Genomic DNA, 19,271 nt, shown 5'->3' on the forward strand with positions numbered 1-19,271 from the left:
TGGGTTATTTAAATTTTGAATTTCCCTCTTCAAATTTGGTTTCTAATTTCAATTTATATTCAAAATTGCAATCTTAGATCAAATTTCAATTTCAAATTTAAATTTTAAAATTAAATGGTTATTTAAACAAACCCTAATATTTTTTATTTTTTTAAGCAAAAGGCCAAAGCCTATAATATATTAGATATTAAAAGGAAATAATTACATATAGAGAATAAAGAGAAGATGCAATCTCCTATCCTAACTTGAAACCTACTAGGAACATCTGGATAAGGCTAATCTGCATGATTGGAAGATCAAAAAATCATGCTAAGAAAGAGAAAAAATTAGCATGAATTAGTGAAAATGACCCTTAACCCCCTAAAACTATATGAAGGATACTACCATCAATTATTTCCCGCCTTGAACAACTATTACAATATAACAAGCTTCCTATGTTCAAAATGTTAGACAATTGAGATAACTGGAAGACAACTGAGAGAGGGGGTGAATCAGTTGTCTTAGATTACAAGAACATTCAACAATTAGAACTTTAATATCAGAACCCAAAACAGTAATACTAGAATAGCAGTTAAACCAATTAAGCATAAACAGTAATTACAGAATAAAATCCATCCACATAAACCAATATTTGTGTGTGGAAAACCCGGTAAAGGGAAAAACCATGGAGGGAAGCCTACCCATAATCAGATAAAACTTCTGCAGTAAGTATGTGAATTACAATGAAGGGGCTTGCACTTGTAGGAAGGCCAAAAACGTGGAGCGTACTGCTCATCACAAAAGGAGCCTCATTGATTACATATAAATTTAGACTACAATCCAGAGAAGTGTTGAACTGCAAAAGATAGCATCTCCTATGCCTGAGTACAATTCTAGTTAAGCTCAACAAGGGAGGACTAAATCCTCTTACATAAACCCAATTCGATCTCCAATGATTGGCCAACTCCTCAACCTGAATTATATTATATTATTCACACATTACATTAATTGACCATGACCTCTTACATTAACCATGATGATCTACATTGAGATCTTACATTTATTTATACAAAACCATCGACCATAAACAATCAAGTCGGCCACCAGACAATAAACCGATTACATAATTATAAACCATGTCGGTCTTAGAGTAAACAAATAAAATCCAACACATAAGTCATCCCGGAGATACATCAATAGGTCCTTTCCACACGTTACATTAAAATCGATCCATAACCAAGATCAACCGGGACAAAGTATAGGTCCACACGCTTCACCAATGATCTTCATCTACCAAGTCTCAAACACGATCACCAACAACATCCTGAAACTCCATCAGAAGATGCACCAACACCACTTATGCAATTCATCAAATATCTCCATCAAAATCTCTACTAGTGAAACCTTCGCTGGAACCAAAAACTAATCTTCTAAGAAAGCAGGATAGCATCCAATCACCAAACCAAAACCAACTGACCAAATATGAGTATAAGTATCATGAACAAGACAATTTCATGACCAGACTATACTGGAGCCTACCAAATCATGTCGGATCCAAGTTAACTAGAAACCACTCAACCTACTAGGACCAGAAGGGTGTTGGTAAAGCATCCAAACAACTAGTGTTGACAGCAATTATAAAACATCAATGCAACACATAATCAATTCCACCCAATGGCCAACAATCTACCCCTTTGGTGTTGATGACAACACTATATGTGAAAAACATTTAAGTACCAAGAAATGCCAAACAAGTCTCCCCTTGTGGAAGACAACCAACAATCACCTCCATATAGCTCTAAATATCTCTCCCTTTTACTTTTCATATCTCTCCCCCTATGACTTTTTCTTTTTCTTTCTTTATCTTTTTCACATCAATATCTCTCCCCCTTTGACATCAATGCCAGAAATCTATGAGAAATATCAATGCAAAAGCATAAACCTCTGAATATCAAAGTTGACTACTCCCCGTGAGCAGTAGCATCCCACATCAATGTCAGAATGAATAGTATCTCAGATGGTGCATGTCAGACTGATGCCAAACTGCATCAAACAAGTCTCTATTGGAGGGGCAAAAACTCCCAATTTGTCTCTCAGGTACTCAAATGATTCCTTGGATAAAGGTTTAGTGAAAAGATCTACAATCTGCTCTTTAATGTTCACATAAACTGGTCTAACTTCATTTTCTTCCACCTTCTCCTTCAAAAATTTGTACTTCATAGATATGTTTTGTTTTAGAATGAAATATTGGATTCTTTGATATATCAATAGCAAAAGAGTTATCACAGTGAATAACTACCGGTGCATCACAATCCACCTTTATATCCTTCAACATTTGCTTCATCCATAAAACTTGTGTACAGTTAGTAGCAACAACAACATACTCACTTCAACAATAGATAAAGAAGTACATGATTGTTTCTTGCTGATCCATGAAAAGAACTTCTTTCCAATAAAGAAAGCTCCACAGGAAGTACTTTTTCGGTCATCAACATCTCCAGCCATGTATATGCACATAAAGTAAAGTTATCATCCTTAGAGTACCATAAGCCATATTTTGATGTACCTTATAGGTATCTAAAAATCCTTTTCACCACCATCTCATGATTTTCTCTAAGATCACTCTGAAATATTGAAACAATACAAACGACATTCATAATGTCAAGCCTAGTCTGAGTCAAATAGAGCAGACCTCCAATCATAGATTTATATCTTGTAGGATTTACCAGTGCAGAAACATCTTTTCTTGTCAATTTCTCACTTGTAACCATAGGAGTACTTATCGGTTTAGAATATCCCATACCAAATTTCTTCAACAATTCCTTAGCATATTTAGTTTGATGGATAAAAATACCTTTGTCAGTCTGAGTAATTTGCAGACCTAAGAAAATTTTCATTTCACCAATCATAGACATCTCAAATTCTTTCTCCATATTCTTAGAAAATTCCATGCATAACTTGTGTTCACCTCCAAAAATAATGTCATCAACAAATACTTCAACAATCAATATGTCATCATCAGTGATTTTATAATATAAATTACTGTCGGAACTACCTTTAGTAAAACCAAGTTTCAAAAGATATTTATCCAACCTTGCATACCAAGCTCTAGGTGCTTGTTTCAATCCATATAAAGATTTCCTTAACCTGCAAACCATATATGTATCATCTGATAGTGAAAAACCATCAATTTTATCAATAAAAACTTCTTCATCAAGATTCCCATTCAAAAATACACATTTAACATCCATCTGGTAAACCTTGTAGTTTTTATAAGCAATATAGGCAAGAAATAATCTCATGACTTCAATCCTAGCTATAGGTGTAAAAGTCTCTCCATAATCAATTCCTTCATGCTGAGAATATCCTTTACAAACCAATCTAGCCTTATTCCTTATAACTTGACCATCCTCATTCAATTTATTTCTAAAAACCCATTTAGTTCCAATAACATTTTTATTTTTAGGCTGGGGAACCAAGGTCTATGTGTTATTTTTCTCAATCTGATCTAATTCTTATTCCATAGCTTTTAACCAATGTTCATCTTTACATGCTTCAATTACTGGTATCGGTTCAACTTGTGAAATTAAACATACCTCATTAGTTTCCAGTCTCTTGTTGTCATCACTCCATTGCTCTTATCCCCAATGATTTGATCTTCAGAATGATTCAATCTAACATACCTAGGAGTCTTCTAACTTTTTGTTTCTCTTCCCTGTTCTTCAGTTACTGTAGAGTTCTCTAATGTTGTCAGAGTAACTAGTTCAACTCTCTGTTCTGGTAAAGGTGCTACCGGTTCAGATATAATCATTTCCACTGCCGGTTCATTCTCATAAACTCTGATTTGACTTTTGTTCAGCTCATCTACTTTGACATTAGCACTCTTGACAATTATCTGTAATCTCATGCTAAAACATATATATGATTTGATTTCATTAGAATAACCAATAAATATGTTTTCATCACATCTAGGATCAAATTTCCCAATAATATCATCTCTCCTGATATAACATTTGCTACCAAAATTTTTGAAATACTTAACCATAGGTGTATTGCCAAACCATAATTCATAAGGTGTCTTACCGGTTTCCCCTTTGATATGTACTCTATTGAATGGATAAACCATTGTACTCACTTCTTCTCTCCAGTAGATATGAGGTAGATTAGCTTCCATCATCATTGTTCTAGCAACATCCAAGATAGTTTTGTTCTTCCTTTCCACAACTCCATTCTGCTGAGGTGTCCGGGGAGCAGAAAATTGTCTTCTTATACCATTCTTGTCACAAAAGTTAGTAAACTCTCCGGATGTGAATTCTCCACGATGATATGATCTCAAACATTTAATCTTCAATCATGTCTCGGTTTCCACTTTAGCCTTAAAGATTTTAAACTTTTCAAATGCTTCAGATTTTTCTCTCAAAAAAGTAACCCACATCATTCTAGAATAATCATCAATGATTAGCATGAAATATCTATCACCATGAAAACTTTTAACTCTAGCAAGGCCACACAAATGAGTATGAATAAGATCAAGAACATAATTTGATTTATCTTGTATACTCCTAAAAGAGGTTCTGACATGTTTACCCATTTGACATTTTTTACATATCGGATTATAGGGCTTCATAATCTTAGGTCTATCCCTAATTGCCTTAGTTGAATTGGTCTTCACAATGCAATCAAAATTCACATGACACAACTTTTTATGTCATAGCCAACTCTCATCAATATATTTAATCAAACATGTCTTCTCACCTGAGTTCAAATGAAATATATTACCTTTTGTCTGTGTACCAGTTGCAATTTCCAAGCCAGATCTATTAATGATTTTGCATTTTCCATCCTCGAACTATAGTTGAAAACCCTTATCTACCAATTGTCCTACACTAAAAAGATTGTGGGTATCGCCTATGATTAGGCCTCAGAAACCTATTATGCAATCCAAACTTGAGGTAAGTATGTATTGCACAAATTCGAATCTCGAGGTGTGCACTCTCAAGCCCTAATTATTTAGTCTAAAAGTAGGATGCCTTTTAAATTTATTTATATTTAAGTATTTCAATTTTAATATTCACTGTCTTTTGAATAAATCCAAATGCAATATACGATATTTTAAAGACATGTTGGATATTCCATTCATGCAGGAATATTTCATGAGCAGATTGTGTTACGAAATGTTTATATCTAACCTATTGAAAAATGTTGAAGCCATACGCATTCATGAAAGCCTTTTTATTTACATCTTATCTCAATTTTTCCTGCCTCAATATATAAAGTTCAACATCTTAATTTATATGTTAATTCCCTTTAGGTTGATATCATAATATATTCATTAAATATTGTGTGTTATAAAAGGTTAAACGATATTTTTCAAAATTAATACATCTTTGAGTGTGGTTATTGCAGGGGTAAGAGATGTTTCAATTATATGCTATTGGCTTTCAAAATTTTATAAATAATGTAAAATATGAGAGCATCTTTTGGAGAAATTATTTTAATCTTTTGAATAAAAGATTTTAAACATTATAAAGAGAAGTCCTATAGAAAAAGGCATTAATCTTTTAAATCATTTTAAATAAATGGTTATAAAATGTGTTGAATGAAAAATGCGAAGCGGGCCCTGATGGGTCTCACCCATTGGGTATCGGTGTAGGCATTTTAAAAGCCTCCCGATCCCCCAATAAGGTGTAGGCATTTTTATCAGCAGTGGTATTGTAGACATGTATGCAACATGTGGATTGATCAATTGCTTAGTGTAGGTAGGTGGAGAGAGGTGGTATTTGGGTAGATTAGTTTATTCTGATAACAAAGCAAAACCATAAATAATTGCAAGGTGAATGAAGCAAGGTTGATAGGGTGTGTATCGATCGGTGTTTATCTGTGCATTTTTTAGATATTGCAAAGTTTCTGCTCCGGTTAGGTGAACTAGTGTATCGGTTGGTGTTGATCTGTTCCTTACCCACACCACTTGTCCAATGAGCTAAGTCATGCCTAGGAAATGAGCTGGTACATCTAAGGCAGGTCGTGGTCTAGCCCCCATGCCTTTGTATTTGGAGATCAGGCATAAAGCACTGATTGTGTCGCCTGATAATCAAGTAATGAGTAACCAACTCAGTTCTATTTTGGTAGAAAGAAAAAGAAAACCACAAAAATCAATAGAGAAGGTTGAATTAGGCTAAGGGTGCTCGCTCTGGAATCCTAAACATAATTCAGGTTGGCATTTGCACAAGTGCATAGATCTGCAAGCAACGATCATTTGAATACTTTTAACAAATCTTGAAGATGTCTTATGCCTATCTTTTCAAGTACATTATAATTGGTGATACAGGGGTGGGTAAATCATGTCTTCTACTCCAGTTTACTGATAAGCGATTCCAGCCAGTTCATGACCTGACAAATTGGTGTAGAGTTTGGTGCTCGTATGATTACCATTGATAACAGACCAATAAAACTTCAGATCTGGGACACGGCTGGACAATAGTCTTTCATCTTGCAAGCTGGCCTGAGTGCGCACGCCAACATGCAAATGCAAACATAACTATAATACATATAGGGAACAAGTGTGATGTTTCTCATAGGAGAGTTGTGAGCACTGAAGAAGGCTATCCAAATACTGGCATTACTTCTTGTCTCAGACGATAAAGCAAGATAGGAGATTACAGGGATGAGATCATGCTTACAGTTTCTTGGAAATATTCTACCCTCGCCTACTCTTGAGTTTGAAGCTTATCTGATTGTATAGTCAACCGAAGACATTAAGGAGCTTGAAGTGGTGCCACTACTAAAGGAATATGCAACAACCATTCGCTTGCTCTGTAAGCAAATGGATCTACCGGGTACGATTTGTCATTGACAACTTTCTCTCTGGATGGTCGAATCTTTCAAATTGAATATTCTACGGTGGAAGTATGATTGGCATAAAACGCAACCGTCACCCTAACCCTAAACAAATAATCGGGCATCGGGGAAATAGAAAAATACCTATCCCGATGGAGAAATGTTATGCTGATGACATAGCAATAGCGTTTCATTTATTTTCTTCTCATCGGGTGATCAGTAGAGCAATAAAATACTTACCCCGATGGGTCGATGAGGAAGACCTATATCATCGGGCATCGGTATAACTAGAAACATGCTCTCCCAATAGTGGAAAGCTACATCGATGGAGATCAAGTAGAAGATGTTACACATGAAAGTAAATAAATTTTCCGAGGGAGTATTCCTTATCCAATCATAATGTTTTGATATTCTATTTTGAATATAATGTTTATTATTTGCAAAAGTATTTTGAGGAAAATTTATTTATAACATAGTCATGATAATGTTTCAATGTTTTTGCCTTATAGAGAGTATAAAGAAATATATTCTGCCAAGAAGGAAATTATGACAACACGACAACAGGAAGTATTTCTTAACTATATTAATATAATGTTCTAATATCATGGTTTGGGATATAACTTTATTGTTTGTAAGGTAACTCTATTTATTATATTTTGATGTAACTAGTATTTTAATATTATTACTTTTCAGATAGTACTAAGGTGTTCATTTTTTCAAAAAAGAAAAATGTATTTGACATTCTTGACTTAAGTGACCTTTAAAATATTTAGCATGTCATCATATATTCATTTGAATGATCTTTTTTACCCTAATTTATTAAAATAAAAATATATACATTAGCATAAATTGTAAAGAGTTTGATTAACTTTTTATGATGATATGTTTTCCTAATCGAATTGAAAAGTGAAAATATCTTATTGCAAAGATGGAATATTTATCCAAAGTGATTATTTCCAAAGGGAAATTTATGTGGTTAATGTTACTTTTGAAATATATATTTGAAAATCATGTGAATATTAGGGATTCTTATTTACGTAAACATTTTCCCTAAAATTCTATTTTAAGGGGCAAATTATTAAATATTGCATTTTCTATTTAAGGGGCAAATTATTAAATATCCCTAATGTAATATGAAATTTTTATTACATTGTTTGGTGTGCAGGACGCTTACGTATGAAAGTTTGAATTTATTTTTCCTAAGCACATGTTGAGAAGGGAGTATTTCTCACCATCTTTATTTATTTGCAAAAGCACTCTGAAAACAAATTTTATTTGTAGTCTTTGATATAATTATGATAATACTCTAATTACCTTCCAAGAAGTTATAAAAGAATATATTTTGACAAAGGGGAAATTATATTATGTTATTCTTTATTGTATAATGTATTTGAGGATCAAAGTGTGAATATTATATTTTGTTCAAAGAAGAAAGTGTGTTTTTAAAAGTTCTTTTTACCCAAGGTAAAATGTTGAAGAGAATTTATTAAAATGGATTTTAGTGTTTTGAGGCAATCTTTTCATATACATATTATTTGCCCTAATTTAATAAATTGAATATGTTGATTAGGGTAAATTATCTTTACCATATAGTTAATGTTTGATTGATTTTTGCAAAGTTTTTATCCTATATGATAAAATATTCCCAAGAAAGATGAAGTTGCCCTAAAAGGATGAAAAGGTATTGCAAAGTGGAATATTTATCCATGGTTATGATTTTCCAAGGGAAGTGTTATTATTTAGTATAAAGTATTTTACCTTCGGTTATTATTTCGAAATATATACTAGGGTAAATATTTTGTTTTATTATACGAATTAATGTTTTTCAAGTCCCAAGTATAAATATCACTTTGCAAAATATCCTCTTGATGATATAGTTTGATTAAGGAGGATTAATCTTGCATTAGGGAAAGGGATTATTAATCTTTCATACGCAAAACCTAATTGGGAGTAATTAATTGAATCAATGAATTTGATTGGCTTAGTTTGTGTGCAAGATATTTAATAAAAGTTTGGTGACGAGGAATATCGAGGAGTTCAAGAGCGGAAGTGGAATTTTATCAAAGTGAAATATTAGAAAGAACATTAGTAAATCATTTCTTTAGTTTGATTTTAGGGTTATTACTTGTAATTATTTTTCAAACCAAAGGGTGTGTCCTTTGAGAATGCAACTATCTGTAACTCCCTCCCATGTATGAAAGGGTGTGTCCTTTCATATATGCCTTTTCATGGACATACTTAGGGGGAGTAATTTTGTTTGGAAGGAAAGGAGAGACAAAAATATTGCCGGTAGGGGCTATAAGCAATATGTATCAGAGAAGTTTGTAGGAAGAGGAAGCATCTTTTTGTGCAAACAAATTGTAATGGAGTATCTTCAAGTGTAGCTTTGTATGCATTCATTTTCCAGAAATCAATATACAAGGTTCGTTGTTTCTATTTGAAATATTGTGTATACTTTTGTGTTGGTGAGTTTATTTGTCCTCGTGATAAATCTACTATTTGATTTGCTATAATGTGCCATCACATGTTGTTGCACTAAATGTGAAGTTGAGTTTTCATATTTATGTAACACATATTGAAACCTTCACAGTGATAGTTAACACTGTCTCTTGAGTTGATCAAATTGCTCGTCTGCAAAGTATCGTATGTATCCTTGGATAGAGGCACTGGTCTATTATTCATCTTATTAGATCTTGAATTGTTATGCATAAGGTCCTTGATAGAAAAACATTCTTCCAAATCCTATATGAACTGATATGTGCATTTTTTCTTTAAGTCCTGAAAGCATTTTACTTTTCAAAATACATTCACAATCGTTTCTTTTCAAAACATTCAGTTAAAGCACATAATAAAGCATAATTGCAGAACAATCATTTGCCAGTTTTGCATTTGCTAACCATAAAGCTTAAATCCACTTTAAATTACTCTTTTTGTTCTTGAGAGGGAGAGGTATACCCACCTAGGTTTAGTGGAGCCTTAAGAGCAGAGGGATTTGGTCTTTGATCATCCCTATTCGTTGGCCAAGGCTGATTAGATTGCTTGAGGATTTGGCAAGTCTTTAGGTTTTCCAATCTATGGTTTTGGGCACCAACAGATTGGTGACTCTGCTGGGGAGTTGTCATACATAGTTTGACATTCACCTAGAAGCTCTGGTGTTTTTTCATTGAATATTTGATAAATTTTGTTTTCCCCTACCGAGTCACACAATAGATTGGCAACTCTGCTAGGGAGTTGTCTGTAAAACATCAATTTGAGAATCTCATTTAAGGTGCTCTACTGGAAGGAAGAACCGAGGAGCTTAATAAGTAATTTTTCCTCCATAGGAGGTGACGACTCTACCTAATAAGAAGTTTTATTTCAATTAGTGACTCTACTAGGGGAAGAGACCCAAAGGGAGATGAAAATTTCTCTCTTTGATGGTAATAGGAAATCTATTACAAGATGTTTCAGAATTGGTTAAAAAAAAAAAATTTCTAGGGGACAATGGACCATTGGACCTTAGAAGATTTTCATGTAATTTTGATGATTTGTTTTTACATCTTGCACAAGTTGTACCAAGGTTCTCTAGTGAGCATAATGATTCAGTAAGGTGGCATTTAGAAGCATTCTATTCATTTATAGAATACCATGACATTGATGATGAAGGGAAAGTAATGATATTATTTTCCCAAACATTGGAACATAGGGCAAGGGAAGAATATGACTCACTACCTGCACATATCATTTCATCTTGGAGAGAATTTGAGAAATGGTTCTCACATGAGTTTTATATTGCATATGTTGAAGGAGATGACAGTTGTTATGAGCAGGGTGAGGAACAAATATTCAATGAAAAAGAAAAATCATATGTTTCCCCTTTGGAGGCATTCTTTGATTTAGAAAGTTATAAGGATGAATCTCTAAAATAATTGTTCATAAGGATGTTCAACATTTATAAAGAAATACCTTCAGATATCAGGCCTTCATTTTCAATAAAAATGCATGAGTTAGGGATCCATCATGATCCTCAGGTAAAACTTTTGCTCAAAATTTTAGAAGAAGAATTTGATGTTGTTCTGATATCACATGAGGAGGACAATATGGATTTAAATAAAGAAGAATCAATTTGTGTGAATGAATGCAAAGGGGAGGAAGAACCATTTCTTAGTATAGAAGAAATTTCTTATCTGTTAGAAAAGGAATTTGAAAGGTATGTTCAGAAAAATGGTCCAATTTTTTTTCAAATTAAGCAAACTAATGGATTAGGGCACATTCAGGGTGTGTTTGATGAAGTAAGTGATGATTCCCAGGAAAATATGTCAAAGGAATTCATACACGGTGATGAGTATAATAGGGGATGTGTGCCTGGAAATAGTTTTTCAAATCTTCAGTATAACAAATCTCCAGAGGAAATTGAAGAAAGGTTTCCAAGATATGAATTCTTTTCTAATCCATTCTGTGAAATAGATATAAATACATTTTATGCACATGAGGACATCTCTGCAGAGGACATTTGTGAAGACATTATTCCAAAAGATAAAGAGCCTAATACCTCTCATGAAAGTACGTATCATAATAATCTTTTAGATAATGAATTATATGAAGGCTCACATCAAGGCATGCCTATATTTTTTCATTTGTTGCAGTTAGAGGGAAGCAAGTTTGATCATAGTTTTTCAGAAATGGAAACCATAGAGGAAAATATGGTAATAATAAATGGTGATATGACCAAAAGGAATAGTATATTTTCACAGAATGCTTCCAAAAATAATGTTTGTCTAGAAGCATCATATGAGAAAAGGGAAGGAGAAAATGCATTTGGGGATGACCTAAATTATTCAAATCAACTATATGATGAAAGTAAAATAATAATATATGATGATTTATCTCACAAAAATATTTTTGAAAATCACTTTCATGTTAAATTGTTATGTGAAAGAAATAGGGTGTTTTGGGACATAATGTCAATAAAGAAGATACAACATGACACAAAGGATAATTATGAAAATTTGGGGGATCCAAATTCATATATTAGGGACATAAATATTTCAAAATGTTATAAGAAATATTTACCAAATATTTTTTACCCAAGGAGTATTGCACAGTTGAAAAATGCATTGTACCATGAGAAAAGTATTCAAATTTAAGATATGGAAGTTTTATGGAGAAATTACACCTAGGTGAGATTCACATATAGTAAATTTGATTTAATTTTTTCAAAAGAAGAGGCATATGATGAAAAATTAGGGTTTTCAAATCAACATTGGATAAATATTTCTCAAATTGCAAATCTGGAAGCCATATATAATCAAGGATACAGTGATCAAGTAATATTGGTGGAGTGTATTTGTGCATATTATAGTAGAGTGGACAAAAGGAATACAATGAAATATATAGATATTGGGGCAAGTGAGAATTATAGTGTTTTCAGAAGGTTCATATTGTTGCATAATCAGAATCAGGTATTTGACAAAGGGAAGAGAAAATGTTAATTTGTGGGGGCCTAGGGCTACTCGAGATTCAGATGGCAATTTAAAAAAGGGGATGGATGCTGCGGTTTGCTCTCCCAGAGATAACTAGAGTCTCGCTATACTCACAGGGAGCATACATCCCCAGAAAGAGCCACTGTTGGAACCCTAAAATTTTCAAATTTTAGAGTTCCATATTTAGTCAGAAGGCAGATTTTTCCATGTGATTGTGTGTATCGCCTATTGATTAGCCCTCAGGAACCTATTATGCAATCAAAACTTGAGGTAAGTATGTATTGCACAAATTCAAATCTCGAGATGTGCGCTCTCAAGGCCATGTGAAGTAAATTGACTGATTGGCAGATTGGTAGATTGACTAATAGAGGGCTTAATTATTCAAAGAAGAATAAATAATAATGTCCATGTTGAATGATAGTGAAATTAGATATTTCTTTTAACTTTCTTTTATGAATGGAAAGAATAAACAAATAATCTCTGTGTTAGTTGTGAGGGAAATAATAAATTAATTAAGTCAATGAAAGAAACATTAACCAAGCAACGTTATATCTTCTTCGATACTCAATACTGAATTTAATATATACACTTAGAAAAAGATGTATTTTAATTCAGAATAATATATAATATTCAACAATCAAAGCTTCAGCGTTGGACAGCTCATTATAGCTAGCCTCATTGTCATTTTCAACACAACCCTTCCCTTATTTAACGAACAAACATACAAGAAATGTACACATTATGAGAGGTCACATCAATCTTAGTCAAGACCACACAATTAAGAAATTAAATAAACTAATTACTTGTATCCTAAACAACAAAAAGTTTAATTTAACTCGTTATTTGGGAGAGTCAAATTTACCACTTGTTTGACTGCGGAAAGCTGTAGCTGTGTTTTCTACATCTGCACCAAAAAAAAATTTTAACCAATAAAAAAAGGTTATTTCCTTTCCCCATCTCAAACTTACTACCTATTTATGTTTATTTTAATCGAGAATAAAAAGTCAATGCAATTTGTGGATAAGTTTAACAGAAACCTTGGATCCTACCGCTTACCTATCTCACCATCCTCTACTGGTTCTCTGGTTTCCTTATTTTGTGTTCGTCCTTTTGGTCACCTTATGGAAGAAGTTTTTCCACCCTATCGTGTTTTTATTAATCACAGAGGACCTGATGTCAAGAAAACCCTTGCCAGCCATATCTATTATGCTCTCGAAACGCATGGATTGAGGGTATTTCTCGATAAACAGGAATTGCAAGTGGGGGATTTCTTAACCCCTGCAATTCAATCTGCCATTCGTAGTGCCTCCGTTCAGATCGCCATTTTCTCCAAAACATATGCGCAATCCCTGTGGTGTTTGGATGAGCTGGTATGGATGCTTGATTCTGACCCTACTTCTATTAAGATCATCCCCATCTTCTATGACATCGAACCTTCAGAACTTCGTTATGTGGAGAAGGGAGCATATGCCACAGTCTTTGAGGAGCATAGAAGGAAAGGCAGGGTTACCGATGAACGAGTGGAAAGCTGGATAAAAGCCCTCGAAAAAGTTTCTGCTATTTCTGGCATCGCATTCAGGACAGAGACAGAGTAAGTATTTACATGATATGAAAATATATTGATTTAAAGTTTTTTACCTGAACTTCTGGTTTATGACAAGTCCCAAAACTGTTTCAGCGACCATGGAGAGCGATTGAACGAAATAGTAGAGACTGTATTAGGAAGGGAAAAACTGCATTTGTGTGAGCACCCTGTGGGACTTCGCCAAGCGGCAGAGCATTTCGAAAAGGTGGTTCTGAGTCGAAGTGAATCAAAGAGCACCCACGTTGTCGGGATTTTGGGGCTAGGCGAATCGGGAAAGTGAACTCTGGCTACTCATCTCTACAACTTCATGTGTTCCCAATTCCAGAGATGTTGTTTCTTGTCTGATGTGAGTAAAGAGAAAATACCATGTCTGCAGCAAACACTCCTCAGAAATCTGCTGCGTGATAAGAATTTGCGTATTGAGGATTTGCGTAGAGGTAGGGCCATGCTTCAAGATCGTCTGCGAGGGTTGACACGCGTTTTGATTGTTTTTGATGATATAGATAATACAGAGCAAATAGACAATCTGTTATGTGTAAAGGATGTGCTGGGAAATGGCAGTTTGATTTTGGTGACATCTAGAGACCAAACATTGTTTGTCAGTTCTAAGATAGAAATATACAATGTTAAATTACTAGTTGAGAAACAAGCCCAAGAGCTATTCTGCTGGTATGCCTTCGGCAACACCAAACCTGTTGACGATTTGAAAGATATGGTGGAAGAGTTGGTTAGAATGTGTGGTGGTTTTCCTTTGGCTTTGAAAATTTTAGCGGGGCAGCTCCACAATGAACGTGACCCAAGAAAGTGGAAGCAGCAGTTGGAAAGCCTCCGTAAACAACTGCCGAAAGACTTATTACGAGGGATAGTAATGGATAGCTATGAGTCTCTCGACATTAGAGAGAAAGAGGCCTTTTTAGACGTTGCCCATTTCTCAATGAGAGAAGACAGAGATCTGGTGGAGAGGGTTTTCGATAGATAATGATAATGGTTTTCAATGCCTTCAGACGCTCCGTCAGAAAAGCCTTGTGGAATTTGAGCTTGCAGATATAATTCGTTCAAGAGCATTACAGGTAAAAAATTACCTGCAACCCTTAAATAGGCGTAGATTTTTATCATCATTTATATATGTCATTTGAACTGTTTATTACAGTAATGTAGCTAATGAACTTACTTTCAGGTTGAAAGCGTGGATTGGAGTGTAGGTATTTGGAGAAGAGCAAAGGGGAGCTTCAAAATAAGAATGCACGATTTAGTGAGGGACTTGGAAGACAAATCGGCAGACAGGAGTTACCTCTTCGCCTATGTTGTTCAAACGATAAAATGATCTCCACACCGGTATTTGATCTCATTACTTTTCGACAGTTTCCGTTATTTTTTTGCCATTAAGCATGGAAATGTACATAGAAAGTAAACGGAAGTCTAATTTTTCCAAAAGCTATTTTTCGAATCTTCGGTTAACTTCTATTAATGTTGCAGCAATCTCCATCTTGTAACCAAACCACTCCAAAAATAGGCTGACTGAAGTTAACCAAGAAGTTCTCCTCAAGATAGGCTGACTGACCCTTTCTTCTATTTGAATCTTTTCATTTAGGATCTACAGTACCGATTCAATTTTTAGTTTCTCCGCATTACATTACTTTTCCCAATATAGTTGAACCCTAATATTCTGTTGATATCAATGACAATTTCTACTCGGTAGTTCGATATCTGTGAAACTCTAGTTATTCACAAATTTTGCTAAATCTACATGGGGTTTGTTGATGATGTTGGAAATGTGCCTCTAATTCACTTGACCTTTGTTCATACTGGTCGAGTTAACTCTGGCCGATGAAATAGTGTGAAGGAAATCTGTGAGCTCTATCGGGATGACTCTTGCCAATGTATTCTCTTTCATCGGAGCTCGGAAAAGCAGGTTTGACGTTATCCCGATGACTCGACAAAGTCGACTTTGATCATCAGGGTAACTTCGGCTATGGGGAGGACTGCATGAGCATTATGTCGATGACCTGATGGATCCACCTTAGGCAGTCGGGGTTGTCATCGTCTATTAGAGGTTCCGGTTTGGGGTTACGTCGATACCCAATGAAGTCGCCTTCGGCGATCGGGTTGATATCGGCGATCAAGATAATAATGTATATCGGGAGAGCCAGATCTCCGATGGATCTTCCTTCTGGGTTTACTCTTGGTGATCGGAGATTGGGGTAACATTTCAATGTTGTTTCCGATGGGCCGATGAGGTTGTCTACTTATTATTGGGGATTGGCAAAGCATTTTCGTATGTCTTGTCGATGACCCGATGGAGTCGCCTTCAACGATCGGGTATCATCGAGAGATCAGGGTAACTTCTTGAGGGTCTTCCAATGACCGATAAGGTGCGACCAACCACGATGCTCACTTCAAACCAAAGTCCAACTTCCTGGTGCAAGTGGGATATTGTGTTTCCCATGAATGCAGACCAATGCAGGCAAACGGTTAGACTTCAAGCCGATGGTGCAGTTGCTTAGATGAACGGTCGACTTGTTTGGTATTTGAAGAAAAATGAAAATCAATGTAAGGTTGACGAACTATAATAGCCATTGAGCATTCTGTGACTATAATTGATCCAAGATTTTTGTTTTATCTGGAACGACTATTCGACAGAGTGGAGGAAGTCTGTAGACTGGACTTTATTGTATTTGACATATGGTTAATTAAGTTATTTTCTGTTAGTGGTGGGTTTTTCTCCCGAAAGAGTTTTCCCACATCAACTCTATGTTCTATCTCTATGTTGTTTAATTGTTTATACTCACGCTTGTATCATATTCTGTAAATGTTGAAAATTTGTAAACACTAGTCTGTTTTCCCCTGCAAATTAAAATTAGGGAAGCGTATTTCAGCACTTGCTTTCCTTATAGATGATTGATGTTGGCCGTCCAGTTGATCATTCAGTTCTGCCATCGACCACCTATTTTTGCGTGTTCTTCATTCCTTGCATTGCTTGGACAGTTAGTTTTAATTAAAGACTCATGTGCCTGTTAAAAGAAGTTTATTGATGTTGCAAATTGTCTATTCTTAGTTTCTTCAGGGTTGAGTTTTTGTCAACACTCCTCTTCGATTCTTTTGTGCCTGAAATCTTCTCTAAAGCATCACTAGTTCATCAAACATAAGAAAGTTCTTTCTAGAAAATGAATCCTACATTTTTTTCTGCTATACTCCCATCGGTCCACATCTATAGAAAGATTTGCTATTTTATCTAATAAGCTTATTTTTTACAATTGCCAATAAAGATGATTTTAGGCTAGTGATCATGGCACACCAAAAAATTCCCAATCTCATGGAGATCACCATCTATCCCATTTTTGTATCAAGATATTGTTCATCATGAACATTTTCATCGATTTTCATAAATCCTCCTAAATTATTCCCAATTCCAAACAAAAGAACAACGTCCCAATATTCCTTTGGGACGTTATAAAATCTGATGTGGAGAGGATGTAACCATAGAGCATTATTGGTGGAATGAAAGTTTTGTTTCCAAGCTTGCAAGAAAAGATCAACCCCTACGATCATTTGCGCAGATATTAAAATAAAACCCTTTTTAAAGAGTTCAAAATTTGATGGATCCCCTGAAGACCATTGATATCAGAGTAAATTGAAGGTCCAGAAGCTTGCAAACATCCTAATAATCCTATAACTTTTGACTCTCATTATCTGAATCTGAACTTCTTCATTGCCTTAACAAAATTGGAACGATTTTGAAATTCAATGATTTCTAAGTCCCTAGTTTGCTACTCTCGGAAGACCTTCAAATATCGTCTTGTATAACATTTTATAATGTGGTTAGAGAATAACTTACAAAGGATTTTTGTGAGAGATTGCTTTCACCTGCCCCACCCTGATAAAGGTTGTCTATATATGTGGTTCTTGTCAACAAAAATAATCCTTAGAGAAAATCAATTTAGCATTTGTTTATATATTTTTAATGTAGTATTTTTGTATCTCTATTTTATTATAGTTATCGCGACACGTAATTAAAGATAATGCTCAAGAAAAATAATACAATAGTTGTCGAGTTTTTTAGTGTAATGCATATCTCTCATTTATATCAATGTAATTTTGATCAACGTATAACAAAGTTTATTTTGTGAAATCCCCTATTTTTGTTCTACATTCGTACTAAGGTTCCAATACATTTGCAGTGTTTTCAAATAACCACAACACCTTTGTTTAGATAATATACATGCTTGCTAAATTTATCTATACATTAATTTAATAATAATTGTTTTCAAAATATATTTTACATTAAATAATAAATTGTGTTTTTGCATATCTAAGTTCTCTAGTTACCATGGCTCTGTCCAATAGTATGATGTAAGAGGAATTTGTAGTGATGAAGATTATTCGTTGTCAAAATTTCTAAAAAATCAAGATATTTGCAACTTTAAATTTTTGTGAGTACAAAATATTGTCATTCTACAAAAATTCAATAGTTTCAACCCTTTGCATTGAACAAGACTTAATCATTATTTTACCAAAAGATACAATAACTTTAATTATAATTATCTAGACAATCAATTAAAAATTTAATAAAACACAACATTTGTCCATTTATGATAAAGATCAATGTAATTTTCTAAAATTAGAGTGAAGAAAGTTTATTACTCTTTGTATGAATTTGCCCAAATTATGGGTAATCCCTTGTTTTTGTTCTATAATAATAGTGAAGGTTCTAATTAATCTATATTATTTTAATCTTTTCAATAATTTCATTTTCTTAAATGCTACTATAGACCCTTACTGTGATCTTCATCCATTTTTCCTTCCTCCATCAGTCACCAAACAATGGTTTATCTCATCATAAAATATAAATGAAATGAATCATTATTAATAATAAAATATTATATTTTACTCATGACTTATAATTATATAATTTTTTTTTAAAATTTTAAATTAATGTATATTATTTAGATTGCCTACATATTATTTATTTAATTATTTTATTTACATTATAACATATTTATTTTGCTCAAGTATAACTTCTAGTTTTACTCTCTCTATACATACACTTAAATAATTATTTATGTTAGTTTGAATTTATTTTTAGTGAAGAGAATTTCTTTTATATAGTCATTAAAAAAAATTAAGTAGAATAATCTGTATTAAAAAAATTACTAGAATAAAATTTGCTATTTGCAATTTAACAAGTTCTATCTCCGCTGATTGATCAGTACCATGTCTCCACGCAAAAATTCGAAGTACGAGGAATTCTTAGAGATGAATCCCATGAGTTGCCCGTAGTTTTGCAAAATCCAGATATATACGGGTTAAACATTCTAGCAGTAATTTAATAGTGTGTCGGGAGACTTGATATGGCTTCGCTTGAGTGGATCTCATTCTGCGCTCTCATTGAGATGTTTAAGGAATACTCC

The sequence above is a fragment of the Cryptomeria japonica genome, chromosome 5, assembly GCF_030272615.1.
Source record: "Cryptomeria japonica chromosome 5, Sugi_1.0, whole genome shotgun sequence".
Lineage (NCBI taxonomy): Eukaryota > Viridiplantae > Streptophyta > Pinopsida > Cupressales > Cupressaceae > Cryptomeria > Cryptomeria japonica.